Source organism: Myiozetetes cayanensis, unplaced genomic scaffold (assembly GCF_022539395.1).
Source record: "Myiozetetes cayanensis isolate MyiCay16 unplaced genomic scaffold, myiCay2020 scf5-8, whole genome shotgun sequence".
In the NCBI taxonomy this organism is placed as follows: domain Eukaryota; kingdom Metazoa; phylum Chordata; class Aves; order Passeriformes; family Tyrannidae; genus Myiozetetes; species Myiozetetes cayanensis.
In genome coordinates, this window is record NW_026087742.1 from 107683106 (window position 1) to 107699158 (window position 16053).

Below are 16053 nucleotides of genomic sequence, written 5' to 3' on the forward strand. Positions count from 1 at the left end.
GAGACAGATGGCCACAAGGTTCAATTTAGGGTAATAACATGCTGTTTCCCTCCTCCTAATTAATTTGTGAGGAGCAAGGTATGCACTCAGCAGCAAATTCCTTCCATAGCACTTTGCTGTTTGTTTGGGGACAAATTATAGAAATCTTGCAGCTCCCGTGAAAGGGAAAGTCCAAAAACCTGTGTTTAACAAACAAAAAATGTATTTTTCAGCAACATTGAGCCAATAGATTCAGGCCCCAAGCTTTCCAGGCGCTTTCATGTCTCCAGCTCTCTTTGAACTTTAATGAATGGATATAGAGGAGGGAGACTGAGAATTAACTAATCAGGAGAACCTCTGGGCTTCAGACACAAGCCAGGGAGAAAAGTGAAGAGTTTTACAAGACCCTGTCAATCACACCTTAGTGATAGGTAAACTTGGTGAGTGCTGGAGCATCATCACAGCCTCTCAGACTCTGATCATGGGTGGGACTGGAGGGTACTCGCTGCATTTAAGATGTACCAGCAGATGAAAGTTGCCTGGAGGAAGCCTTGTTAAGGCAGAGGAGAGTTTCTTGATTCAGGGTGTATTCACCTTCTTTTGTCCCGCTTCTCCTCAGATTTCACTTTGGACATTCAAAGGCCAACTGAATATCAGGTTTATCTAATGTTAATATGTTAAGTGAAGTGGGCCTAGGGTATCTTTTAGCATTTGTTCACCAAACACTGATTGAAGTATTTCAAAACAATGAACAGTTTGTCCCTAGATCAAGTGATTTTTAGTGCTGAATGAACACATATGGATTCCCCATCTTGTGTTTCAGGTTTGGTCGCATATGGATTTAAGTTTCCAGTCCTAAGTAATTGGCAATACATGAAAATGAATTTCCTTTCATTTCCTTTGCTTATTTCTTTGAGAAATGGTATTTGAAATCTCTTAATTTCTTTTCTATTCCTTTCCTAATGACACATTTATTCGATGGGAGACTCGTCAATAAAAAACCAGTCACAACAAATATTACTGTTAACTGCAGCTGATACACCTATTTCTTATTCAGTACATGTTGGACCACTTATTGTTTAGCTTTTTAATATAGTATCTTCTTCACACTCTGTCTGCATCACCTTTCTGCATAGAACACACTCTTTTGGTTTTTTCTTTTATACTTAAGTTACACCTTTTTTTTTTCTCCCCTGAGAACAGTCCAGGTTTTCTTTTTATTAAAAATTATAACATACATTTTGAAAAATACAGCAAAATGCATTCAGTGAGATGATTATATTACCAGAACAGTAAAGCTTATTAAGCAGTCGAGGTTACATATGTACAGACACGCAAAACTGTTCAAGACAACATACAATTCTGCTTGTAAAACTCTTTTGGAAGGCAAACCTGTACTACATTATTATTATTATTATTATTATTATTATTATTATTATTATTACTTTTTGGCTTCAAAATCATACTGATTCCCAACTAAATCTTTGCTGAGTAATGTAGCCAATGGTTTCATACAGCTTTACTTTGTAAATGCTTGTAGAAAAGGCCCATTCTTTTACATTAATAAAGGTTCTGATCCAATTCTACTTTACCACAGGGCAGTACTCTCAACATACAGCAGAGAATCAACCCCGACACATGCCAGTCAGCTCCTTCCTTAATCACAAGCACAAATCTTCTCCCATGAATGCCATCTCTGAGGTTATAAAGGAAACTAAATGAAAATTACATTCCTCTCTCTATGGCAGCAAAGAAGGGAGGGGAGGGGAGGGTTCATTGAATCAGCCTGACAGTCATTCCATGAAAAACTGTGCTTTGCTGGTAAATATCCCCCCCACTTCAAAAATGCATATGTTTCTACTTAGAAGTCATGAGATGATCAAGAACATTGTCATCATCTAAAGCCTTCCCAGGTGTTTCAAGGCAGTTGGCCACACAGCTGAACCTTGCATTCTTCCCTGCTGTCTTCAGGATACCAACCTTTGTGCTCCTGAAACCTGCAGAGCTGAGCAACTTTCTGTTCTGATACTGAGGGTAATTTTTGTTGTGGTTCGTCTGTGGGTTTTTTGTTTTGTTTAGTTTTGGGTTTTGGGGGTTTTTTTGAGGGTTTTTTTGTTTGTGTGTTTTGTTTTTCTGGGTTTTTTTAGAGGGGGGAGCATAAAAACTGGGAAAAGTGTTTCCCTTTGAAAAAATCACAGGGGCCTGCCTCATATGAAAAGCAGTGTTAAAAGGGTAATAAAAGTTCCAGTATGCAAAGGATTTTAAGATTTTTGCATCTGGTTTTGCTCTAGTACCAAGAAACAGCCTCACACACATACACAGAGCCCTCAATTTTGAAATTAACTGAAGAACCCACTCACAGCTTTTAAAAAGCCAAATTAAATAACTTTAGGTTAATTGAACCATTTCACTTCAAATAAATCAAAATGTGCACCGAGTTTTAACTGATACTCTGTAAACCAAGTTGAAAGGAAAGGTTAGTTTGACCAAATTTTTTTTGTTTACACCTTTAAGAGCAAGCCAAAACACAATGTTTCAACAGCATTGGGAAAAACATAGAAATAGTCACGAAGAATGGATTCACTGTCCTCTCTTGATACATTTGTCAGCTGAAGAAGTTGAAGAAGTACAAAACATTATTAAGAAATAAAGTTTAGTATACATTTTGGTCATAAGTGTTTATTCTTTTACTGTATCGTTTTATATTTATGCTGAGAAGAGACTATTTTGAATTACTCTTTAGATGGTACCAGATACATAACTGCAGCCTAGATACCTTTCATTGTCTACTTTGAGAGGGATGGATTAGGGATGGTGAGCTCCAGCCTAGCTTTTCATTTGTCTTTCATTTATTGTCAAGTCCTGCTCATCTGATACAAGAGTACTATTGCAAAAATCAATCTTTCTTGCTGCTTTAAAAAACCTTCTTCACTAGTGAACTCATGTTTGCTCCTCAGAGAAACTAATGTGTTGTAGAATGCTTCTGAGACCCAGGATATGTGTCTGAATGTGTAATACATCAGCCAATTAATGGTGGATCTTTGTTGACATTAGGTAGCAAATTACACTTAACAGAAGGTTATAAACAAGTTTGTATGTACATTTAATGACAGGGATGTGACAACTTTCTTTTTGTCTGATGCCTTTATCGCGATTTCTAGTGATAATGCATCAAGGCTTATTTTTAGAAGTTACGGTTTAATTTCAGCCTGACAACATAATGGTGTGCACAGAACATCGTCTCAGGGCTGCTGAACCAGCAGAGGCAACACTTGTTACGATATGTATGCCTAAGCTTGAGGGTGCATAATAAACATGAGAGCTTCATGCCCTGAAAAATAATCATTGGGAACACAGTGCATAAAGTGCAAGCTAGAAACTGCAAGCTAGGAACATGTTTTCTTTAGGGCTATTATCCCAAAAGAGGTATTAAACTGTAACACAGAATATAGTGTAATAAAGTGATTATTACTTGAATTTTAGATTTACTTTTAAGAATAAAATATTTACACTCAGTTTCACAGTCTTTTTTTTTCCTTTCCTTCTCCCCTCCACATGATTTAATATAGCAGACTTGATTATGGTGGAAAAAAAAATCCCCACTGCATTTTTCTCTTTGACAAGAATATCATTCTCTTTCTAATGATGATTCCTTTCCTTATAGCACCTTCAGAGAAATTATGCACATGGGACACAGAATGCTCTGAAGTAGCAATGAAGTCCTCAAAACCGCAAGGAGGAAATTGTATGAGGTTACATCAAGACAAAAGTGATTCCCAGTCCTTGTCCCAGTGTTCATGAAGGTGTGAATTTCCTGCCTCACAATGCTGCAGAGAACCTGTACGTGTGTGCTGAGGCTGTAAGAGCACATGCAGCCTGCTCGTGCTCTGAGCCTCTCCTGGCAGCGATGGCACTACCTGAGTGACCTGCATGATCATGAATCAGAACGTGCCTGACAGAAATGACTCATTTTAACTGTCACCCATTGCTCACATCAAGCCACTAACATCTGAATAGTGGCTATCTTCTCATTTTTTTTCCTTTTTCTCCTTACCAGTATCACCCACGCCCCCCCAATCTTCTTATAGCGCAAGTCTTTGAAGCTTTCCACTCCATGGCTCAGTGTCCATACCTCTGCATTCCCTGGCTGGTAACTTCCCATTTGCTTCTGGTAAAAGTTATTTAGTACTTGCCTCTTCTTTGTTGTTCCTTGATTTTTAAGAGCTTGTATTTGGGAAAAAGCATCCCTTAATAACCATTCACTTAGATCTACACTCAAAACCTAAAGTAGACATATTCCTTCTCAATGGTTGTCTCTAACAACAATTTATGAGTCTATTGCTCCTCACAAAAAGTATTTGATTGAAAAGATGGTTAAGGAAAAGAAAAAAATTAATTATCTGTTGAACAACTCTGCAGTTGACTGGTAGGAAATAAAGGCAACAAACAAGTATTAGAGGCATTGCTAGGGAGGAAGAAAGAGAGCACAAACAATTTGAATAAGCTTCTGTGTTATTTCTTTTGTGTTCACTAGACCATACAGACAAATGCTGTTCAATAACTAAGGGTGAATTCATTTCCTGGGCAAAGTCTTGCCACCAGGGTGAGCAGAAGCATAGATTGCCTGACAACTGCAAGCATTCTCCTAACAAATGCGGCACAGAGGGGACAAGCTCTCTTTTGCAAGTAGATGAAAAAAATAAGTTAACTGAATAAAAACTAGTAACATAATTGTGCTGTTCACATTCACAACAACAAAAACAACCCCAGTGCCTAATAGATTATAATTTTGTACACTGGGCTTTGCTGACAATTCTTGTCCCGTCCTCTGCACCCCTGTTTCACACAGCACACCACCATTTCTTCACGGTGCAGCCGTACTGTGTCTAACACACACAAGGGGAAACACAACCTCCCCTTCTGTTCCTCAATTTGCCTGGTTAATTCTCTGCCTCCTCCACAGGTGTATTCAGTATGATTTACATGAGGCATGTAGAAGGTATCTACTAGGCATCCCAAGGCACAAAGGGTATTGACACCTCTGTTTTCAAAGCAGAAACTTACAGTTTAATCACTGTGCCTTGTCTTTTAAAATAAAAGAGGACAGTGGTGCACCATTTTTCTTGTAATCAACTCAGTTTTACTTCAGTTAACTTCACAAACTGTTATTTGGTTATTTGACTTACCAAATCCCCAAAATACACTGGTTTACTTGAGCGTGAAGCTTTATAGACTGTCATAATTATTATGGTCTCAGTCTGTGTGTCCAATTAGTCATTGGAAATCTAACTACATAAATATTTGAACAGTTATTTCTAGTGAGCTTGAAGGAAAAGGGCTAGCCAGCTTCCCTCACTCTGAAGCTCCTTGGAGAGGCTAATTACCAGCATGTTTCACCTCAGCCAAAAGCCAGTAATGAGCTCTCCCATTTCTATATTTGTGCTTGGTTCTGTGAACTACAAGATTCAGAATTTCACCCAAGCCAAATCTCAGACTCTTCACATTGAGAAGTGTTTACCAAAGAGGGTGGGAGACAATTACTCTCTCTCACTGTAACAGGGAGTTAAACACAGGAGAAACAAAGGAGACATTCTAACAGGGAAATACTGGTATTAGCAAAGTAAAAGGACACTTTTTTTTTTTTTAATTAACAAATATGATAACTTTATCTCCTCCATGAGAAAAATGAATGCATCTCAAGGTGAAAAATTAAATCCATCCATAAAAGCTCAATCACGGAGAAACATTGTTAATAGGTACCATAATATGACCATACAAGTCTCTTGTAGGACTAACAAGTTGCCCAAAAAGGAGAGGGAAAATTCCAATTATTTGAATTCTCAGTGACAGTCAATTATACAACATCACTTTTTATAAACATTTGTAACTGTCATCCATTTTGAATGCTGCAAACAAATTATGCCACTTGCAGGTTTACCTTGGCCTGGCTTCAGGTAAGCAAAATTTCAAGGTGACTGGGCAGCAACAAGTTACCTGCTCTCCAAGCCATTGATAAACCACCCACTGGGATGCCTTAAGCATTCTGGTTCCTCAGCACATTCTGCACAGTATTCAAGAGTGGCATAATCAATTCCTTTAGAAGCAGCATGGCTGGAGGAGAGATCATTTTGTATGGATCAGGAGGAGAAAAAGGAGGAGAAGAATCTTCCAGTTGCAGGTAATTAACAAGAAGACCTTCCAGCATGCAGTGAGATGCTGGGGAGCGTGCTGGAAACAACCTGTCCCATGGAACATGGCCAGCCCCCCTCTCCAGTCTTTTCTGTTCATTGTCATACCAAGAACAGCACACAGACTGAAAAGGAGCCCATGATGTCATTTGATGACCACTTAGGAAAAATAACATAAACAACAACTGTCAAAACATAGAAAATTGTGTGTATGCAACACCAAAGTATCTGTGAGATTCTTGTTGAAGAGGGGATAGGAAGAAGTACAATGAAGAAGCAAGAGCAAAAAGTGCTGCTTAATTTCACCAGCGAAAATTATTGTTAGTTCTAACTGCTGCAAGTCCAGGACTGCAAACTGAGCTGCCCTTTATACCTGTAGTGTTTATACTGATATACCTAAGATGAGCCTTGTGGTCTTCTTAGCAGATGGCAGAGTGAAAAAACAACACACTATGCTGTTTTCAAATCACAGCCTCTGACTGACTGGAAACAGAAGTTGGAAAAGCAGAATATCTGTGACCTTCAATGTTTGTGTGGTTAAATGCTTCCACAGAGCTGAGACGAAAACTGCTGAATTTTCACACTTTCTTGGTTTTTTGACCTTTATGAAACAGCCACGCTGTGATCAAAGGCAGCCTCATATCTTCTCAGACCAACAGTCAGATCAGCTTTGTTTGCTCAAGAGAATATATTTACATGCTGATATAGAGCGTTTGACAACAGCTGAACTAACACATGCAGCAAAGTTTGGCAGCTGAAGGGCAAATAATTCATTAGCAAAAATGACTGAAAAAAATTTACTTTTTTCTTGTTGTTGTTGTTCCCAAATAATGCCAGCTGCTCATAACAATACTGTTTATGAAACTGAAGATTTTTCTCTTCTAATTCAATTTTTTTGTATTGTTTTTAAGGAGAAATTTGATGGGACACTAACAAAATAGCCTTTTTCTATAAAAAGGAGAAAATTAAGTTCCATATTATTTCCAGTGTTATCTCACGAAAAGCTAATATTGTTGTTCTATCATGATATCAAAAAAAATAAAAGGTACAAATAAACCAAAATTCATTTAAGTCTATAACTTATATTTTATATAATGTAGTATTATAGTAATACAATATAATATTTTTATTTTAGACTTATATTTGTCTTCTGTGAATGTCTACATTATCAAAAGTATAATTAATCTAACAAAGGCTAAAAGGTGAATGGAATAAAGCTTTTTTAAAACTAAGTAACACCTAGAAAGGTGCTGTATAGCCTGTGTGTTTCCATGGTGTGACAAAAATGCTATAAGACAGACATCTAATACTCTCTCAAAAATACTTCTAGAATGAGTTGAAACTTCTAGGGGTACAAAAGAGATTATAACATTGCCAAAAATTTCCCTTCTCTCCTCTATGAGACCATTTGTATCAGCCTTTACCATATGCAGCTTGTGAAGGGAAAGTGGGTGGTTTTTTAAGGGTAGCACAGGCACAGCACTCAAATCAGCAGCAGTCTGGATCCTCCAGAGACTTCACAGCAAGGAACACTGGAGCAGGCTTGAGGTGCAGACTCTTCTTGAACATTATAAGGGTACTTTACTTGCCTTCACTTTGAAAAAAATCAGTTCAGTGCAGAAACAAATGATATTCCCAGAGCCATAAGACCAGTAGAATTTACATCCTATTTATTGCATCAATATGAACTGCAATAGTTTTATTTCCAGATATTCAGAACATATTTGATGCACTTTGAAAGTATTAATGAGCTAAGTCCCTGGCCATGTAAGGAAAAGAAACCCTTACCTGTTAAACTTCTCAGATAAAATCTCTAGCCGATTTGAGTGGTATATTAGCTGTGATGTTACAGGTAGCAGAGCTTGTTAAAACATAAAAGTTTTAGCTTGAAAGGGAGCTCTGATGAAATAGCCTTTCATCTTTAAATCAAAAGTAAGTAAATAAAAAAAGAGAAGTCATAGCTTTCCAAGAACAGAATCATTACAAGTGGGGGTTTGAACAATTTAAGGTACCTATTAGAAATCTGAGTTCCCTAGGTAGGTTTGATAATTAACTTTTGTGACAATTGTCTAAAAATAACCTTCTCTTCTCATGTACCATTTAGATTTTGTTGAACTGACATTTCCTAGTGAAATTCTGTTCTTTCAGGGTTTTCAATTGGTGCTCTGAAATAGCTCTGTCAGACCCTATACATGTTGGTTTAAAAAGCAAAGCCTGCAGCACTGAGCTATTGTTCAACTCTCCTTCCTGTGAAGCAGCTGCTGAATTTTCCCTCTTATTAATACTGCCATCTGTACAAGGGAGGTTGAAGGATTTGGTAGTGCCTCCTTTAGCACAACTCATACACCATTCCTATTTTGGAGTGGGAGGGCCCTTTTACTTAAATGACTTTATTTAAATATCCATGTAAGACAAGTAGAGTCACTGTGGTAAGATACAATTGCACTCTTTTCCCAAGGCACTTCACAGCACTTCATTTTAGGTGCTGACTGTACCTGTGCTCCAGTCACTAGTGACAGAGGAGGGGACCTTCCAGAGTGTGGCTCAGAGCCAGACCCAAAGGCAAGCAAGCACTTGCCTTTGTTTGGTCTCCAGTCGCTGCAGTGGGAATTTAGGGAAACAAGACAGATTACATTATCTGACTTGTTAGGTACCAGTTTGGATAGTATGAATGTTAGTGCTGTAAAGAGCACTGTTAAGGGTAAATTACTCAATTCAAATGACCCTGGATCTCCATCCTTAAATTTCAGGACCAGCTGGTGAAAGTCCAAGTTTTGTTCAGGATCATTTTTAGGATGACATGTAAGAGGGGCTAAATAAATTTTTGATGTTTCTTCTGTAACATAGATAAACTTCTCCATTCTTCCCTTTCTTAGAAACAGAACAGTATTTTCATCCTTCTAAAAAGTCCCTCCACTTCTTCCTTCTCTGACCTGATGGCTAAGTCTTGCTAGTAAGAAACTTTTCTCCCTTGTCTCATGGTGCCTGAACCACTCCTTGCCACTCAGTAGATCTTTGGGGTCCAAGTGTGTGGTAGGATGCTTAGCACAGTGAAAGCATAGCAGCATTCTTACATAGCAGTAAGATGCCTCAATGGTTTTGGGGTAGATTACAGAGTTTTAGGGACACTGTTCAGACTGAAATAAATGAGTAAGACAAAACCAACTCATAGCTACCTCTTGGTCTCTTTTGACTTTATTTCAATTTCTTGATTCTCTTGTAACACCAAATTTTCAAGGCAAGTTGAATGAGAAGAATTTTTATACTGCCTGTACAACTGCCTCATGTCAAGGCCTTGGACTTTTGCTTTGTTGAATGAAATTATAACTTGGGTGAAATTTTCTCTTATGCTCACCTTAATAAGGCTTCTATTGAGCGTTAATTCATCTGGAGAGATATCAAGGCACAAAACCATTTCAGGCTCATGTCTCAGATCCTGTTTGCCCGGCTCAGAGTTTTCTCAACACACCCGAGTCAAACTTTGTAAGGCTCATCCCTTTGCCCCCACCTGACAGGGAACCAGTTTTTCATTCAGTGGATGCTCCAGTGGCATTCCTTTACCCGGCAGCAAGGCCAGCTCACACCTTCCTGCTTTCCCCCTATACTTCTGCAGCAGGTGATCATTTCTAGCTGTGCAACATTGCTTCTCTCTGCTGTGATTTCACAACAGGAGTGTTGCTGCTGGGAAGAATACACTGAGCTACACTCATTGCAAAAACCACAGAGCCAGCCATTGCATTTATCTGGAAGCATGAAACCAGTTTACCTTCACTGAACATTCTTCTTCCAACTACCTGCTAAAGGGGACAGATTTCTGAATATTTTAGTTTAAACTTCACTGTGCATTAGATAACATTTACAGTGAAAATTAGTTTTATGTAATACACACAAGAAAAGCAACCAAAGTTGATCATTGACTCTGTTTAGAAGTTATTTGTACATGCAAACAAATTTAGAGTTGAAAAATCTGGAGGATGACACTCCAAAGCCTGCTTTCTGGAATTAATGGAAGGTGTTTAACATTGCTAATCCACTTGCATTGCTTAGTAGGTGCTATTCCATTTGAGCATTTAATTATTAAAGCTGATACATTCAAAGCTACATTTGAGCTCCAAGGTTCAGTTCTCAACAAGATGAAAGAGGGAAGTAGTAACACTTTGCACGATTACTGCAGCATGAGGAAAGAGGCCCGTGAATGGGGTGAGCAAGGCAGTGGCAGGTAACAGAGTATGCCTGACAATACAATGGTGACAATAGTAGTATTGGTATAATTTGCCAGGGATAATTTGCTGAAAAGTGTCGACATTTGATCCAACAAACATCATAGAAAATAGGATTCCTTGTGAAGAGGCTGCACAACCATTCTTAATTGGATTCACCATGGGCTTAATTGTCAAGAGAAGAATTTGCTTGGTAATTATTTTATTCAGCTGTATGTCAGGTTGCTTAAACATTTATGATAGACTTCTTCAGGTGGTAAGGCCTGAAATAGACTTGCATGAGGCTTGAATTATTAAATATTGAAGTAACTGTTCCTGTATGATGAAGAAGTGTTTTTTATAAAGTGACAGCTATCTTCATCATGGTTATTCATTAGAGAAATCATGGAATCATTCAATGGTTTGGATTGGAGGGTACCTTAAAAGTGACCTAATTGAACCCCCTGCTATGGGCAGAGACATCTTCTAGTAGACCACGTTGCTCAAACATCCATTCAACCTTTATATTTATTTTCCGATTTATAAACAGATCAGGAAGCAATGTAGGTCAAGTTTATATGTTATATGTAGTTCCTTTCCTTTTTTTTTTTTTTAATGTAAACAAGAGTAGGTTCAAGTCTTTCCTCCCGGATGGCTCCCTGCCTTTGGTGGGTCTGGTGGGAGAGCTGTGACCCCGCACTGCGCCCCTCGCCTGCTTCGCAGCCCTCTGTTTTCTCAGTAGAAATGATGTGACTTTTTTTTCATGAAACACAGGCAGGTTTTGGGCGCAGAAGCTCTACTTGGCCACTGGATGGGGCTCTCCACACACAAGTGACATCCCCAAACCCCGCCGTGGCCACGGCAGCGCTCCCCGGGAAGGGCTGCCCGGGGGCTGCCTCTGGGACCGCGGGGAGGGGAGGGGGAGGAATACAGGTCTGCAAGAGGCAAGAACAGTGCGGGAAGCGAGCTGCTCACCTTTAATCTTTCAAAATAGGGTTCATTTGTTTGTGGCAGCCAGGCAGAAATGAATGGGGTGATAAGACTGAAGCTATGTATTACATGTGTACATGGCCCAGAGCAACACCTCATACCTACTAATATTTAGGAACTCGACAAGAGGTATCAACAGGCAGAAGAACCACAAATAGCTCAGAGGAAAAGGGTGTTGTAATTCTGTACCCTCACCTTCTTTTTTTTTTTTTTTTTTTTTTTTTTTTTATATATATATATGTATATATATATAATTTTAGGGATTTGTACAGTTCATAAAAACCATAATACCACAGAGCCATATGGTTTTTATGTTATTTCTACAAGTAGGGAAATGCACTTATTCCCATTTCACACTTGCTGAACAGACACACAAAGGGACCTTTCCTCTGGTAAAGGTCACAGAGGAAGTTCATAATAGAAAAGCAAACAGTGTGAGCCTTCCAGACGCTGGGCTCGTGTTTTCGCCATTGAAACACCCTCAGTCTTAGTGGTCTTCTAAGTATTCATCTCCTGAGTAAAGAGAAGTTGTCTTTGCCCCTGCTGTTGAATTCCACTCATATTCACTGTTTATTAAAAATAAATATGTTGCAGTTGCAGTTTGACCATGTAATGCTGTATGTAGGAAAACAAAGCTGCAAATGCTGCAAATGTGCTGTTCAATATACTGAGCAGCTTGAAGCTTGTAAGGGAAGAATAAACACACGAGGGAGCTGCATGGCCTGTGATAGTTTCTAACTTTGGTAGAAGCAAACAGAAAGGCAGCAGAAATAATTTTTCTCTGATGCATATTTTACCTGTAGCACTTCTATTTCTCCTACTTTTGCAATGAACTAATATGGAGAAGTTTATTTTCGTTTTCTGATAAGGGTTCCTCACACACTTCATCCCAATCAATTATTTTTTTCATACAGTTATTCCTCAGCCCTGGTCTCCTCTCATTTTTCCTCATATAGCCTTGTCCATTTCCTGATAAAGCAAGTTTAACACTATTAGATAGGATGCCACACACTCATTATCTTTTATATAGCTAAAATTTTACTTCTATCAGTTGTCACCTCTTCCTTTCTCAAGACTCTGCCTTAAAATGCTGGCATTTTGGAAAAAAAAAATTCAAGAGAAATCTATCATAGTTTAACTCTGTCCAGGAACTAAGTACTGTGAAGCTTATTCTCCTCCACCCCTGACAGGAAAAAACAAACAAACAAACAAACTTAAAGGTTGAGATAAGAACAGTTTAATAGTTGAAACAAAGAAAGATATAATAATTCTAATAATACTAATTATAATTAATAATACTAATTATAAATTAATAATTAATAATAAGTGGAAGAGAAGAGAGAGGCAGCTATCAGTCTTCCCCAGGCAGCTATCAGTAAGACAAAAAGGTATGGTCTCAAGCTCTGCCAGGGGAGGTTTAGGTTGGATATTAGGAAGAAATTCTTTACAGAGAGGGTAATCAGGCATTGGAATGGGCTGCCCAGGGAGGTGGTGGGTTCTCTGTCCTTGGAGATATTTAAGATGAGATTGGATGTAGCACTGAGTGCCACAGTCTGATAACTGTGGTGGTAGTGGATCAAGGGCTGGACTTGATGATCTCAGAGGTCCTTTCCAGCCCACCTGATTCTATGATTCTATGATTCTTTGATTCTATGATTCTATGAAATAAAAGCCAAGAGAAAAAAGATGTACAATGCAATTGCTCACCACCCACTGACCAATGCCCAGCCCATCCAAAAGCAGTGATTGGCCCTTCATGGCCAACTCTCACCAGTTCATGTGCTAGGCATGATGTTTTAAGGTACAGAATATCCCTTCAGCCAATTCAAGTCAGCTGTCATGGCTGTGGTCCCTCCTGGCTTCTTGTACCTTCTCACTGTCAGAGAATGAGACACAGAAAAGTCCTTGACTTATTGTAAGCACTGCTCAGCAACAACTAAAACATCACTGTGGTATCAACATTGTTCTCATATTGAATCCAAAATACAGCACTGCATTAGACACTAAGAAGAAAACTACCTCTATACCCAGCCAAGACCAGGACAAAATCTCATTTCTCTAAAAGTAGAAATTAAATTTCATTCCTGAAAAGTTGGCTAATTAAAAAATAGAGTCAAATGAAAGGCATCTGTGTATAAACTTTTACCCAGCTCTCTCCATGGAGCTGATTTTACCTTGTGACTGCTCAGTATACTTATGGTTTCCCATTCTGGCTCCTCAAAATGCACTAGCCCCTCACCACCAGTGTTGTCTTCCTTTCTAAATTGTCCTCTCACAAGGAAACTTCCTGTCACAGATCTGTGTGCCATAAGAAACCTGTATACTTTGGGCCTGGAAAAGCAAACCCCACAAATTGCATATTCATCGTAATTAGGAGCCGAAGAATAACCTGTCAGGACAGAAGTACTCCTGAGTGAAAAAGTCAAGAGCCAAGATTAACGACTGCTGTTGGAGAGTCAAGAGACCCCCTCTCAGACTGGAGAATCATAGGTTTGGGTTGGAAGGGATCACAAAGATCATTTAGTGCCAGTCCTCCTGTCATGGGCAAGGATGCCATGTATTTCACATACCTTGGTAAAATATCATCATTCTAATTCATGAAAACAGACCACCCAAAACCTGAGGGCAGCCTGAGGCATCCACAGCCACACCCTGGCAGAGCTACCAGAACACTGTGTTGCCTGTGGGCAAACACAAGTACTGGGTCTTCTCAGCCTCGGAGAATACTTGGTAGCTGACCTGCAGTTAGCCAACAGTGATGATGAGCAGCATCTCTTTACCAGTTAAACCCTCAAAATAATCACCAGCCACTGTTAGGTACTCTCCTCCCAGTTCTTGAGTGTTGAGGAAATTACTTTTGTGGTCAGAGACCCATTGCTTTAGGGAATGGTTAGTATAATTCCTTAAAATATAATCCCTTCCACAAACTCTCTTAGCTCCTTCTAGAAGAAAACCCATTTTTTCAGCTCTTCTTAAATTCTTCTCAGAAGCCTCATGCAGAAACTTGCTCTTGCTTGAATCTTATTTCTGTTGTTCAAACTGAACTTCTGAATGGTCACTGTGTAGGCAGTGTCTTGTAGCAACCTTTCCTCAGCAAGAACATAAGATAATAATTTATCATTAGTCAAATAGCTGCTCTTTAGCATAAACTTACTGCTTTTGTGCCTAGCACAAGTTAATTACTCAGTAATTTCTCTTCTAATCCCCGGTAGTCAGAGTTGGTTAAAATTTTCCACAGTACTGAAGTCTTTGATGCAGTGCAAAGACTTTTTGAAACAGTCTCTGCTGGATCATAGGCAATATGAAATTAGTTGCACAAAACCTGCTTCTGGTCAATGCAGTGTTCTAATTAACACATTTTGAAGGAGTTCTTTCTTTAGGTTCTTTTTTTTTCCCCTCAGAAGTGCTGCACACTACTGATACCATACTAACAGTCTGGTATTTGGGCAGACTTACTCCCCCTTTCTTAAAAGTATCTGCCACATTTGGTATTTTCCAGCACTACAGTACCACTCTGACTCAGATCTGCTGAAAGCTCTCCTGCCAGCTTTGTGTGCCAGCTCCTTCAGGTTTCTGTGGTAGAGGTTTCCTGATACATCCCTACTAAACATGTGTAAACCTCTGAATTTTGCTTCTTCCTCAGGCTGATCATTTCCATTTCCACACTCTCCTTTCAGCTAGCTGTCCTGCCTTATCAAAACATCCTCTAACTGAAAACCAAACCAATATTTCTGCTTGTTTATAGGAAATAGTCACTGGGCTCAATTAGAGACTGTCCTCACTGAATATGTTTCCTCCCTTCACTCTTAAAAAGTTACAGCATTCCAGGCCTGTTACAACTTCTTTTCTTTACATTGGCAATAGAAAGGTGAAAAGTTCCTTGTAAAAGGCAATATTGGATTTCTGAAGGTTTTGACTGGTGTTGCCTAGCTATAAATATAAATAAATGCTCACACAATATCCACTCAAAAACAGTTGGATCAAATGGCTTATTCAGCCAGATCGAAACTCTGCCATGACTTGTGTCAGTGGGTCACGTACACTGCTCGGTAGGGCAGAGTTTGACATCTGAGGGATGCATTTTTAGTGGTAGAGTGTTTGGAATAGTTCAATTACGAACAGTACTTTTCAAGGATACAACCACTCAGTTTAATGATTTCATCTGTTTCCTTGGGGGAATTATGTGCTGAATCCACACAGAGCATCTGATTGCATTTACCACCTGCAGGTGTTTTTGAAGTCCTTTCCTGGGTTTAGGAACTTTAGAGCTTCACGCATCCAACAGGTCTGAGTTTTACAAAAGGTAGTAAATTATTTCTCATGTATGGGTATTTCTTTACCAAAGTCTATTGGTGTATCAGTTGACATATCAATTTTGTACATAGTTTGTATATAGCCCTATCAGTAGTGGAACATGTTTGTACCGTGGATATATTATTCTAAAAGAATGCTGAGTTTCTCAATAAGCCCAAATCTGCTTTTTAAACAGTCTGTGGAATGAGCTGAACAGTAACAAACCTCTCTGCAGAATATTTTGGTCTTTCTAAGAATTGTGCAATACATCGTGAAAGAGGTTTATTTGCACTTCTGCATCATGTCTGCTCACATTTAAGTGAAGGAAGATCTTTCCTTGGTACTGCATTTCCATCTGTTACTACATACTCAAAGCATTGTATATTATGCAGTCAAGAAGTAGA